At 41.7% G+C, this 13419-nt stretch overlaps 1 protein-coding gene across 5 annotated transcripts in view; it reads right to left on the reverse strand.

Annotated features, from left to right (window-relative positions):
- The window catches only part of ARVCF (ARVCF delta catenin family member), a 203587-nt gene that overhangs the window by 18264 nt on the left and 171904 nt on the right, over nt 1–13419 (reverse strand). The gene's annotated exons all lie outside the window — the stretch shown is intronic.

The raw sequence follows: 13419 nt of genomic DNA on the forward strand, positions 1-13419 counted from the left end.
ATCTTTCACATTAAACACACCTTCACCGACATGCTGTGGTCTCAACCTTAAGACAAAAGGAAGATGGACTTCTCTGCATCCAAGTTGCTCAAAATTGGCAATGGGATTAGTTCTGTGTCATGTCCACCTTGCCAAGTGCTACCAACTGGAGCATCCTTTGTTTGCCCACAGAACAGTAACAGCACAGACTGCAATTTTAATCCTGAAGGTAGAAGACCTGAGGAATGAACTGAAGAGCCAGCCCAAGCCATTCAACTCTCAGCCACTGCGCAGAGAGATGCAGCAGTTCCTGGATCTCCTCACTCACAAATTCACTCGCTTTAATTTTAGCAATGATGACACTGTGCCTATATTTAGGTACATTCTGGCAATAACAAACTATTTCATCAGGTTCCTGTCTCTGACACACTAACCTAATCCCACATTTAGGCATCTCTCTTTGGAGCAAGGTCACTAAATTTACCCCCCCTTAACAACTCATACGATTTAGGATTTATTATCACCCTACAGGCATGGGATATATATTGGTCACATTAGAGTCCTACTGCTGGAGCAGATGTGATGCTTCTGGCTTGCTGTTTCAAAACAATTTCCATGTAAGCTAGAAAGATACAGGGACCACCATAGGAAATACAAAACAAAACAGCATAGCTGCCAAGGATCAAAAAAAACAAAAGTCACTTAAATGAACTCTGACAGTTACTTGTTCTAGCAGTGTTTACTGTGATGCTTACATTACTGTTTTGATTCAGCCCACTTCTGAAGCAAATTTCCCTATTGCCTGTACTCGCTGTGCTTTAGCTCCAGCACACAGCACTCGCAGCACCATCTGGACACATCTTGGGATGAAACTAAACCAACAGATGCACTCCAGGACAGCATCGAGGGTGTGCTAACAAGGAATGAGAGCAAGTTCAAGAGCTACTACTTGCTGATGTGCTCACTCACTGTGCTGGCCAACTCAGCACAGGATGTGACAGTTACCAGCAGATGGAGCGAGAGCCCAAACCGCAACTTCTCTGCAAGGTCACACACTAATATAGAGTCTGTACAAAAAAAGGAAAACAGCTGCCTAAGCAAGTAGGAAGCTACGAGCCAAAAGAAGTGAAGAATCGTGTCTCTAAAAGAAACTAACAAGTTGATTGTGAAAGAAATGCTTCACAGATCTTGGGCTCCTGCCCCCTGTTGCTAGCAGGCTGTAACCTCGTTACAAACCGTGCAGTTCACTGTTTGCAAGTTAAACAGTTGAGAGCCAGAGTTCAGAATCTTTTTCTACAGAAATATTTCCAGAACGTAAGCAGCCCCATCAGTCTATCACTTCAACACCTCCCATTCCAGGAATGCCTCACCCAGCAGGACGCTTAAAAGATAGGAGGAGTGGGGAAGGCAGCTGGTTAGTGTTGTGAAAACAGCAATCAGATCCTGAAAACAATGATATTAAAACAAACAAACAATAACGCCCATCAGCTCCACTCCATCTGTATGCTGCGTTTCAGCACCCGGTGCACAGCTTGAATGCCAACGTCAACTTGCAAGATTCTTCTAATTGAATGGCTTAACAATAGTGAAAGCACAGCCAGCTCCAACAGAGCCAAATGCTCACAATAATCGATGGAGAATGCAGCTTGATACGGATGCATATAAGCATACTGAATGTCACACAACAGAGGCATAAACTTGTTCAATGGAAGCAAGAATAGTTAGAAGGTTTTGAGCAGTCCTTGTAGCTTTCACTTTAACGTACAGTGCAAGGCAGGATGGGTTTTGTTACTGCAGAGATCAGTCAAGAATGCAGCATCCAGCACCGAGCAGGAGCTCCGACAGCGGACAGTGTTGAAAAGAACAACCAGAATAATATGGGACACATGAGACTCAAATCAGGCTTGAGGGAATGTTTAAGAGATTTTCTGTTTAGAAAAGGAACACTGTAATGTGCGACCTCCCCAACTGATCCAAGTCACACACCAGTTCTGCAATTACATAAATGCTTCCCAGTTCACCACCTACTCCAACAGTGCAAAAAGCAATAGCTCGCTTGCTAAAAGGGGAAGCAGCCCCCTCACACTGCAAGGATGTAGCAAGGACATCCCTGGTACTACAAAACATGGGGGTATGCAAAAAAAAAACAACAACGAGCTATAGGCTGCACAAAAGCAGCAAGGAAAGAGAACGGGAGTACAAGGCAGTACAGGAAAAACAAGGAGCCCTAAGAAAATTGTCTTTTGCTATTTCTATTATTCTTCACATTTCTCAAGCTCCACAAGCTGTCAGGGTATTTCCTCTTACAGAGATTACTTTGTATAAAACCGATTGTGTTTCATTTCATATCAAAGAATATGCAATTTAACAAAGAGATGGCTCAATAAAACCCAACCTGTTTTGACCTTGTGTGACTTCCAGGGCTTCTGCTTTCTGTGAGCTAATATTTTAAGACTAAAACAGCTCTCCCTTTCCAAAGGACCTGCGAGCAGTTCCTCCCATCAGCATCTGATGCACTGCCCAATAACAAAGGCTTTTTTCAAGCCTGTGCAGCTAAGTCTCTTGGCAACAGGAGATGGTTCAGTTAACAGCTCTCTTTTCTCAGTTCTCTACTCAGTTGAGAAAGCTCTGGAGAACCAATGCTTAATAAGGATCTGAACGCTGCTGCAGATAACTAGAGCACTACCCAAGCCACCAGTTCAGAAGAAGAATATGATGCCCCCAAAAGCTGTTGCTAAAGGGCAGGAAACACCTGGCAGCAAGTCTGATGCAGAGAACAGTGAATTGCTAAAGGTCTCCACTGGAGGCAGTAGCAGGCATGATGCTGAACTGTGGCACATTTCAGCTTTTGTGGGTCACCTTTAGTGGTATTTTTGAGAAACACCATTATTACAAGCTACAATGGTGTGGATCCAAAGTAAACGTTAAACCCTTTTGCTGAATGATTAAAATGGATGGCTCCTATAAATAGCTTCCTTTACCCCAGCCCTCGAGGACTTGTATCTGTCCTTGAAGAATTAAGTATGGCACAGGCCATGTTAACACTGCTTTAGGTGCTCAGCTGATCCAAAGTTATTTGTTATTTACTTCTCAGTGATAATAGAGTGCATTTTCATTTGAAGCGAACAGGACAGATACTTTATTCCCTAAAATCACACACTGAACACCAATCTCTCTCTCATGCACAGCGCAAATGTTGGGAGTCTTTTCTGTATGAGCTACACATCAAAAGCAATCTGTTTGAAAGCACAGGTTCCCCTTGTTCCACAACCTGCTTACCACGGTGTTTGTAAGCCCTCCAAATCTCAAACTGAGATGTGGATCAAAATCCTGGCTCACACACGCAAGAGAATAAGAACAGAATTCTCAGCAAAGGTCTGCCACGTTTCACAGCATGAAGCCACTACTCTTGCAAGGGTACCATACTCATGGTAGCTCAGGCACACCTGGGACTCTAAGCTATAAGTGAATGCTCTTGCTTGGAGAAATTCTGTGTATTATGGTAGTTTTATGGGCTGCAGTTTACTCCTGCCTCAAATGCTACAGCATTTGAAGACAAGACAGATTAGGCTTATCACGCTGGGGATCTCACTGACAGCAGATCAATACTGTAGGAAAACAGAAATGCAAATACTCCTGGATGCAAACAATCCTCATTGCTGCCTCCAGGGAAGCTTCCTCCTTAAGCTACCAGGTTGGACAAATGCCTCTAACAGCTGATACCAAAAGGACAGAGGGCACAGGGTTGATGCACATGGCACTGGGGACTTCTTAATCAGACAGCAATTTGGCCTGTGCATACAAGATCAATACAAAGCAGACCATCGATCACATTATGTTTCTCTTAGAGGGAAAACTTGAATTTCCAGACACTATCTGCTGCATAACAGAAATATCAGAACAACAGTGGACAAGGTCAAACGTCCAGGCTTATACTTCCAGATCTCAGAGATGCTGCCATGATTGACCACGGGTGCTCCTGATGAGTCTGTTCCTGTCTCCATTGACATCCAGAATTGCACCTGACCGACTTGTTAAGTTTTTCCTCCCTGAAAGGACCCAGATGGTAGTGCTTGGAGACTGCTCACATGTCCTGAGGGTAATCTCCTTGTGTGTGGTACCAAACAGCTTTATTTTGTCTCCCTTCTATTCTGTCATAGATAGCAATTACAAGGACTGCACAATCAAGCTATAAATTAGAACACTGCCCAGTCAGATTGGTTTCTGGCATTTGGGCCAGTTTACATGAGCAGAAAACATATAAGTCCTTAAAGTTTTACACACAAATCAAGAACATACAGGAATGCCACAGACATCAAAGCCCTGACTCACTCTTCCAGGCCCATGGCAGGTCAGGGTGTGGGGCAGCCCAGAGCATGCGGGGCAATCAGGTCTTCTCTTCCTTTAAGCACGGTGGATGCTGGCATCGGATCTTGAGCAGCAAGGCAAAAACAAATCCTCCATCACCACGGAATTTACAGAAATGAGACTACTTTGTCAGATATGGGACTACAGAGGTTTCCAGTGACTGCACTTCAAAACACCATCCTGCTGCCGAGGGACTTGCTGCTCTGGTTTGAAAGCACACATGCTGCTGACACACTAGTGGCTGGATGCATCAGCACTGGGTGCTGCTTCAGAGCTGCAACAGACAGGGATTGACAGACCCTATTTCCACTTGGGCTGGTACCTGTCAGGTTCTCCCTTTCACAGTCTGAGCTTAATCTTCAGTGCCAAGGGGAAAGAAAAATCAAAGAAAGATGTGTATGTATATATTTCAGAGCTCACACACTGAACTACATTTAGAAGGCAATTTGAAAGCTTTACTTCTGCGTTACTCATGCTTCACTAGGTCTACTTATAATTTCACTTCTCATCATGATTTTTATATAAAGATCTCATAAATGGTCATAAGCCATTACACAAGTATTTGGTTATTCTTATCAGTTTGGTTGCTTGCTAGAGGGCTGTCTGCTTAAGGCAGTGAGGGCAGAAGAACTGTCTGGCTCAACTTATTCTAATAAGAAAGAAGAATAAAATCTGTTTATTCTCCAGTGTATCTACCCTCACAGAAATACCAACTACTTCAAAATACTCTCCAGTAAGACAATATTTGGATCTAAACAGCCAACCTTTCTTGGGAAAAGGTTAACAGTATCCAAGCTGAGAAGAAGCTTGGAGACCCAATCTCAGCCAAGAGAAATGAAATGTCAGTGATTCTTCATCATCAGGACTGATACTGGAAGCCTGTTCAGTCCATTACAGGCAGAGTCCTACAATCTTTTCTTTATAAGCACGTTAGAGGCAACTACCAGATGGAAAGACACACTCATATTATTAAATAATTTATTATACGCAAACACAGACATCCTTCAATCCTGTTTGTGTTCTGAAATTGCTAATTAGTTCCTGCTGCAGCTTCTGAAGTCAAAAATGTGTTTCAATTTCTCTCTCCACTTCATGAAAGCTGCCACATGCACCCAAAGGAAGCCCAGTGCCTCCAATAATCTGTCTCAATTATAGTCACTACACTGCCAGGCAATTCAAACATCTCCCAAGCATCCAAGAAGAAGAATTCCATTCTTTCAGTGTCGACTAAATGTCAGGCCAGAGTGGCAGCAGTAGGAATTTTTTTCCCCCATGTTCTCTAATAAAAAAATTACGCTGAAGCCCAAGTTTTCAAGGTACCGTATTTGGGCAGTTCATTCTTACAAATCTGGCGTAAAATGGAAGCCTTAATGCCTACAGGAACAAAGATTTTCCAACAATCCTCAAAGAACCTCATCCGTTTCCAGTGTGGGGTTACAGGTGGTGAGAGGCAAGAGCAGATGTCGCTGCTCCTCCCTCAGCTGGGCCAGGATGCACAACACCAAGTTGCAGACTGAGGGGATACTGTTCTCCCTTCAGCCAAACTCTATCTCCATGGATCATTCTGAAGAGGACCTTCAGAGATGCTTTTCTTGCTCAACATTTTTAAGCTATCTGCAGAACAAGATGCAATTATGATTACAGATTTCCTGGTTGTAATTTTGGAAATCTCTAAACAGAATTCATTGGCATAAATGTTCTTCCTGACTTTGTATGAGATGGACATGAAACCTGATATTTCCAAATGGAGTGGCTTTGCCTACCTGGCTTGTTAGCATGAGCCAGCAGAAAATACACTGCTTTAGGAATCCAATAACTTCAGCACTCTTATGATCTCTGCCACTGAAATGCTCCGTAACTTAGCACAGTTCACTTCAGCAGTCTGTTCTCCTTACATTTCCACACCGTCTTGTCTATCAAGAGCCGGCCTGTCAAAACAGACTGTGAATGCCAGGTGGCTAGAGACTATGAAGTTGCTCTGTCTCCTACAAAAGCAATGATACATTGAGTAACAAAGATCTCAAGACATGTAAAGAATGGCTAAAGTGGACACGAGATGGAAGGATTGCTTTGTGTCCTCGTTGCAGATAAGCCTGAACCACAGTGTATTCCTAAACAGACAAACAAGATTTCATGCTATTGTAGACTTCCAGTTTTTAAAACATCATTAAGAGAGACAATTCAGGGCTCAAAGAAATTGCCTGAGAAACTGAAATAAAAATGTTCTCCTTCCACATACTGATCAACATTCACACTGATCATCTGAAAATGTGGGGGTCAGCGACCAAGCTCTCCATAGGTTCAGAGCAAATAACAGCTAGATTGACATTGCTTTCCAGACCATGCAGGGGTAAGATCCTTCTCCCCCACTCATCCTAGGCTGACAGGTAAATTTAAGTGTCTACTGTACAATGTAAAATGCCTGCCTCACAGTTCAAGGTCATTTTTCTTCATTCCACAGCTAGATGTATTTGGCACATTAAGTCACATCATTCCCCTGTCACGGTGGAGATGGGAGAGCTTTTAAGCCTGCATAGAGCACTCAGGGTTATAGAAATAAATATGGCTTTGTAGCACAGCTTTCACGTTCAAGATCTCTAAGTGGTTTATAAAGTAATGAGTCCAATAACATGACTGCAGCAGCTGTGTAGGTAAACGTGCTGGAAATTAATGCTGAGAAAAGAGAATTTTTAATTTTTTGAGTTTCTTTATTTGCCTATCTGCAAAGCACATCTGCAGCTTCAGCACCAGTCACTTCTGTAATTTAGAATGCACAGAGTGTATGACATTCTAGTTTATTTTAATCTTGAGATTAACTCCATGATTAACGCTCTCCATTAACTCTAATAAGTACTGTTCAAGCAAAGGAGGAAAAATAATAGAGACTTCCTGTATTTCTCCTGTATGGGCTGTGTTATTATTAGCCATTCTATGACTCTATGAGAACCTTCATAGATCTCAAGTACCTCAATTTGCAGTTAGTTCAGAATTACTTCAGTATTTCATTTTCGTTGCTCATTTTCGTTGGTCAAATGAACTCTCACATTCTTCCCTCCTGAGCTGCCTAGCTAGCTGTCCTGGATGAAGACATTTTGAAAAAAACAAACAAAAAAAGCCTCCTGTTTCTCATAAAAAGAAAAATCTGCTGTTTCTTTGCATGCAGACTTCTTTTGGCTGACATTATCATCGCTTACAAAAAAAGCGTCAGAGAAAAATTAGGCTGAGAGTGGGAGGTCCCCGGGGCAGCCTCCTGCTCCAAGTGGGCTCAGCACTGAATTTGGATCAAGTTATTTCCAACTTTGTCCAGCCAGGTCCTGAGTTCCAGTAATGGCAGAGCCTTCTTCAAAGCCTCTGTCAACCTGTTCCAATGCTTAACCTGCATTTCTGTGTGCAAGAGTACTACAGCAGGTGGCCAGTCCATCCAAGACAGATTGTTAAGCAAGATTTGAGAGTTATCAGTCTAACACTGAGTTCAGAAAGCATCTGAGTCATGCAGTCCTCTAAGAAAGCCATCCACGTGCCTGTTACTCCTTACAGCACTGCCCTCACAACACTATCGTGGAGCTGTAATGACCTCCTTTCCTTGCACACACACTATTTCTGGAAGTCTGGCAGGGGATTTAAATCCACGTTATACAATTTTTCTGCCTCAGCTGTTCTGAAACTTCCTGCTGTTCCCTTAACTTGTTAAGGAGCTTCGTCAGCAGAACCTTGCTCCGGTACTTTTGATGGACACCAGAAACAACTGTAACTTTGTGCAACTAGGTTTCTGTGAATGATTTTTACATGAAATCTCATTTCTAAGTTCTGACCAAAGCTGGATTCTTCTTTCTTGCTTTTCATAATAAGACGGCGGAGGCAATCAGGATAACCTTCTGACTTGTACTCCACTTCAAAGTATAACATCTCATCTTCTGCACTTATGCCAGAAGGGAGAAAAAGTCTGTGAGCTTTCTTTGTTGTTGTTTCTTAACCGAAACTGAAGAAGTGATATGGCACAAATCTGACATAATGCAGCAGTTTGGAACGGGCATACAGATAGAATTTTTCCACTGAAATGACTAAATCCCAAATTGAAGCGGTTCCAGCCACATGGGGTAAGCACCTCCTCACCAACTTCTGCTTTTAATCCTGGCACATTTGCATGGCATATTTTCATTTTATTAATAGTCCCTGAGAAGCATCTGTATAATGAGCTGTGCTCTGTAGTAACAGACGTTCCGTTTCAGAGTTTAGAATTAGAACTGCTTATAGAACAGGAATGTTAAATGAGACACATAGAAAACTATGCACAAAAAGGGTTGTGAGGAGAATATGAAAATCCATGCTAAGAAAGTAGCCACTAAACCCTGAATGTGCATTGATGAGCATTACAGCTTTTAAAGGCTGCAGACAGGGTACTTAAGGTAATTAAAATTAAACACTTTGTATTAGTTAAAAGTTCCCTGAGCTGTTCATGTCCAGAAAATAAGTTACTTCAGACTCATTCTTTGCACTGGTGAAAGATGTGTCAGGGCAGAAACAAGGTGAAACACAGTAATGTTGCAGCACTCCTGGAGCTCCAACCCACGTTCCAGCTGCACCTCCCCATGCAATTTTTCAAACCCTTCAGTTTCAGCCCTACACCTAAAGCTTATGTTCTGTACAATTTAATTTGATAGATCCATAGAGATCACAAATAAGTGATTCCATCTGTAGAGTACATCTCAGAAGACCAGGAAGCAGTCCACGAGCACTGAACAAACAAGTGGCTCAACATAAGAACTGTAAAACATGATGAAAATCAGAGCACAGCGTTCCAGAATAACTGGACTTCTGCTCTGCAAACAGAAACTACAGAAAGAGTGAGCATGCAAGAAAAGAAGAAACCCACTGGTGTCCACTATGAATTCCTAGCAGATGTAGGGAAAAAGAATTTACAGGTGTGAGGCTGGAGAAAGGTCTGCAAGGGCAGGCCACGTCAGGGAATTTTCCTATCCAAGATGGTAACTGCTCCGATTCAAAGCATTAGAAGACAGATGAGAGTTCTTTCAACTGCTCTGCAAATCAAGAAAGAACACATGGGACCAAGAAGAACACTCAGTATAGGAAAAGGTATCAGAGATACTTAATTCTGAACACCATGCATGAGATACTTAAAACACCTTAATACAAGATCACATTACCTGCTCCCACAGACGTCAGTCTCTCAATCTCGGCGAGCACACACAGGAGGGGTGGGATGGTGCCATTTACCAATCAATCCTACTCACTCACAATACAGCAATCATAATTAATGATTGAAGCACTAGAGTCAACTTGTAAAGTTTTAAGAAAGCAAATAAAAATGGCAGTGAAATAAGAACAGAAGCTAATCTTAATTACAAACAAAGTCAGAAGCTTCGGTGAAGTCTCTCTCCCACTACAGCACTGCCTTTAGCTGAAGACAAATTGCTAGCATTTTTGTAATCTGCTAAGTTAAAGTCATTATCCTGACAGTGCCAGGAAGTCTAATTTCCTGGAGCAGTAACACAAAGATTTATAACTGAATTTAAACACTCACCTTCTGGAATAGGAAATCTATCATCGGCATTGGGCTACATGAAAAGTGGCTGAGTACTTGAGATAACAGAAGAAATTCACCCCCTGACAAGTTCCCTACCTACACAGGATACTGATCAGGGCAAGATCAGGGTAAGTGTATCCACAAGGCTGAGGTTTTCTGTCAGGTCCCTGCTACAACAAAATGGATTTGTTCAGCTATGAGCAGCTCTACTGCCAGTGCAGTATTTCTGCACTACTCTCTCCTCTGCTTATGTCCCCATCAAAATGCAAGTGAGCTTAAATAATCAAAACCGAAAGGAAAAATTAATGAACACTGTAGTAACTGATTTAAAGGAGAAAATGAGTTAGCTCACCCACTGGGCTGAAATGTACCTGAACACAATACCTCATGGCTGAAAATACTCAACTTCTGAATGAGATGAACTGAAACCAGAGCTGAAGTTCAACACTCAAAGCATCTTAAGAGTATCCTCTTTTATGCCATAGGATGTCTGCATGCATACACAAGAAGTCAAGGGATTTGTCTAAACCAAATACCGCACAGCCTTGGATTTAATTAGGAATAACTGACCAATTACACACAAAATGCAGTTTTGCTCTTCTTTTTTCTTCCCCATTGTAGCACTGATGAACAGAGGTGAACAATCCTGCACCCTCCTATCAGGAGGATTAAACATTACAACCTTGGTTACGCCTTCAGAGGGCTGGCACATATCAATGCTGATTCTTTTCAGAAAACCTTATCTCATAATCTACCACCTGAGACACTGCTTTCCACTGCACAGATATGATTAATCCCTGTCCTTCCCCCTACTCCATGGGTCTCCTGTTAACTGCTCTTGCTCAGGAATAAGGACTCTGCTAACAAAGCCAAGGAATTGTGCTATGCTACGTATTTAATGTGCACACAGGAGAAATCAACATTCACACCAAGGTAGTGCAGAAATACAGGCTGCAAAAGAGAGAGCCAACACCACTGCCACTGACCTACTTTACACAGGGAAAGGGATTTCAGCAAGGCTGCTTTTTCTCACCGAAGAAGGAATTTTTGAAAGTACTAAATATAGTGAGGTCCGAAGGACAGCATTCGTAATTCCTTGTTAGTGCTGTTCCCTTCTCATATGGCTCTCTGCAAGCTCCTATTTCCCCCAAATTTATCCTTTCTCCCTGTCAAAAATATACCCTTTCAACAAAGCAGAAACAAGATGCTTCTCTTTCACAGTCCTTCCTCACGAGGACAGCAGTACTCTGGATGCTGCCAGAGCATGTATACTTTGTTTTTTAATATCAGATGAGACAGGTTCTGAAAGCACTGCAAGATCTCTCATCTGACATTATCCAGTTTGCTACAGATGATAACCCTGAACTGGAAGCATTCTCCTGCCAGAATGCCTAGCACGTGAAATTACTAAAGGCATAGATGGTTTCAGGGCTGCTCAAATGCCACGCTGCAGCAAAACCCAATATCCAATAAAAGCAACAGGAAACAAAACAGCAAGAGAAACCAGAAGAAAAGGGATCATTTAAAGCACCCATTTGAAAAAATAAAGGATCTCCTTTCATTCATTCCTTCCTATCTGAAGAAAACAAATGGGAGAAAAATCACTTGAATTTCAGTATTTTCAACATGGTAACAAGCCCACGTTCCCTTTGTTCTGTTCAGGATGTGAATGTGTCCGTGGCCCATCCTGAACAGAGACTGAAAAAGCCTTGGCCACCAAAACCGACACAAACACACCCACCTCCTTCCCCTCCAACTGGAAGCTTCTGCTTTTCTACATTCAGTTAAGTGATAGCGTCACCATTCATTTTGGTTTCCATGACAATTTTTGTAGCTAAAATAATTCTGAGACTAAACAAAATTCTCAAAGATGATTCTTCCCATCAAACCTGAACTGGTTCGCAGACTCTAGTTTGGAGGATCAGAAACAGAGCACCAAAGAAGCTCAGTCTAAGATTATTTTTGAAAGAAATCTCGTTGGCATTTTCCCAAAGCCACTCATCAGACCAACGAGGTAAGCACCACAGATGCTGACTCAGGACTACATGGAACTTGCAACACTGCACCCCAACGTTCCATTAACTACATCCATGTTCAGTCGCTGCACGGCATGAAAAAAAACTTATTACTGCACTTTCACTTGCCTAGAAAGATTCTAGTTGAAAACTCACTTTAATAAGACTTTAATAATACATGAAAGAGATTAATCTATAATTGTTGATTTTTGAAATAGCACTTAATTGTGTCACTCAAACTGAGAGCCTTTGATCATTAAAACTTGCCTGATTTTCCAGCCTTGGTTATGAGGATCTCTTTCAGCTGAGAGCTGATCTCATCAGAGCCAATTATCCTCTACAGCACAGATCTGACCCAGGCTTGTAAAGGTTTTAGGACTGCAATTTTATTTATCTTACTGTACAATTCAAATTCCTAGTGATCTTATGACATTCAGCAACTCTCACTTAAACTAGATGTCCTGCAGGAAACTGCTGGCAAAAAAAAAAAAAGAACAGAAAAGCATCCTAAGTGTGTTTTTCTTCCACCTCTTTGAATCCATTAATGTATAGTTCTCTTGCCAATGGGCTTCTTCCAAAATACTGTGGAATTAATCAATCTAGCATGAGATATGTCATTAGATTATAATCTATTCCATTTAGATTAAATGAGAGCAACTCAGAATTGTCAAATAATACCTCCAAGTGTGTGAATTCTAGATACTGAATGTATTAATGAGCTGTATAAGCTCAGACAGATGTAGCTCCCACTAAAAATGCCACACCTCTACAATTAGAAAAAGGCACATCAAAGAGTTTAATCTTAAAGAAAGTTATGCAGGATACATTTCCTTGTAGAAAACCTTGATCTCTTTTTTCCCCTAAACCTCACTGGCACCTTTATTGTTGTCTAAATATGACTGGAATGTAAGAGTTGAGGTCCTTGCTATATTTTGCCTTTCTTTATTTTTATTTTTTTTTATCATCCTTAAAAAGTCATCTTCCTCTGAAATGTCAGTGCCTGGCACTGAACTGATGACATTAAAGCAAAAGCTGGTTATGAGGTATGACCAGCAACTCCCAAGATATGATGGTATTGTACCCTCTAGGGAGTGCATTAGTATCAGTGTAATAATGCACCAAATGAAAACCACTGTTTAGATAACATCCTAGAAACAGTAACAGCCTGGAAACTGTAACCACTGTAAAAGGTGCCTGTAATTTCAACTTCACATTCTGAAGAATGCTCAGTTCTATTTACAGATCATGAAGGTGAGGGTGCTGCAGGAGAGCTTTTCTGCAAGGCCAAGTGAACAGAGTAGCACCACAGCAGTTGCTATGACAATAGAACTGCAGTGATACCGCACATACTTCAAACAAAAACTTGTACAAGTTTCAAAACACTGTGTCCAATGCTGTAAGTAGTACAAGACCCAGATAATCTAGCATTCGATTAAAGATAGCACTACATATTCAGGATGGAAATAAACCAACGGGCAGAACAGAATTCTCTACTCCCAGCTCTCTGGTATA

This window comes from Cyrtonyx montezumae, unplaced genomic scaffold (assembly GCF_038088225.1).
Source record: "Cyrtonyx montezumae isolate F1298 unplaced genomic scaffold, pur_monq_1.0 scaffold_23, whole genome shotgun sequence".
In the NCBI taxonomy this organism is placed as follows: Eukaryota; Metazoa; Chordata; class Aves; order Galliformes; family Odontophoridae; genus Cyrtonyx; species Cyrtonyx montezumae.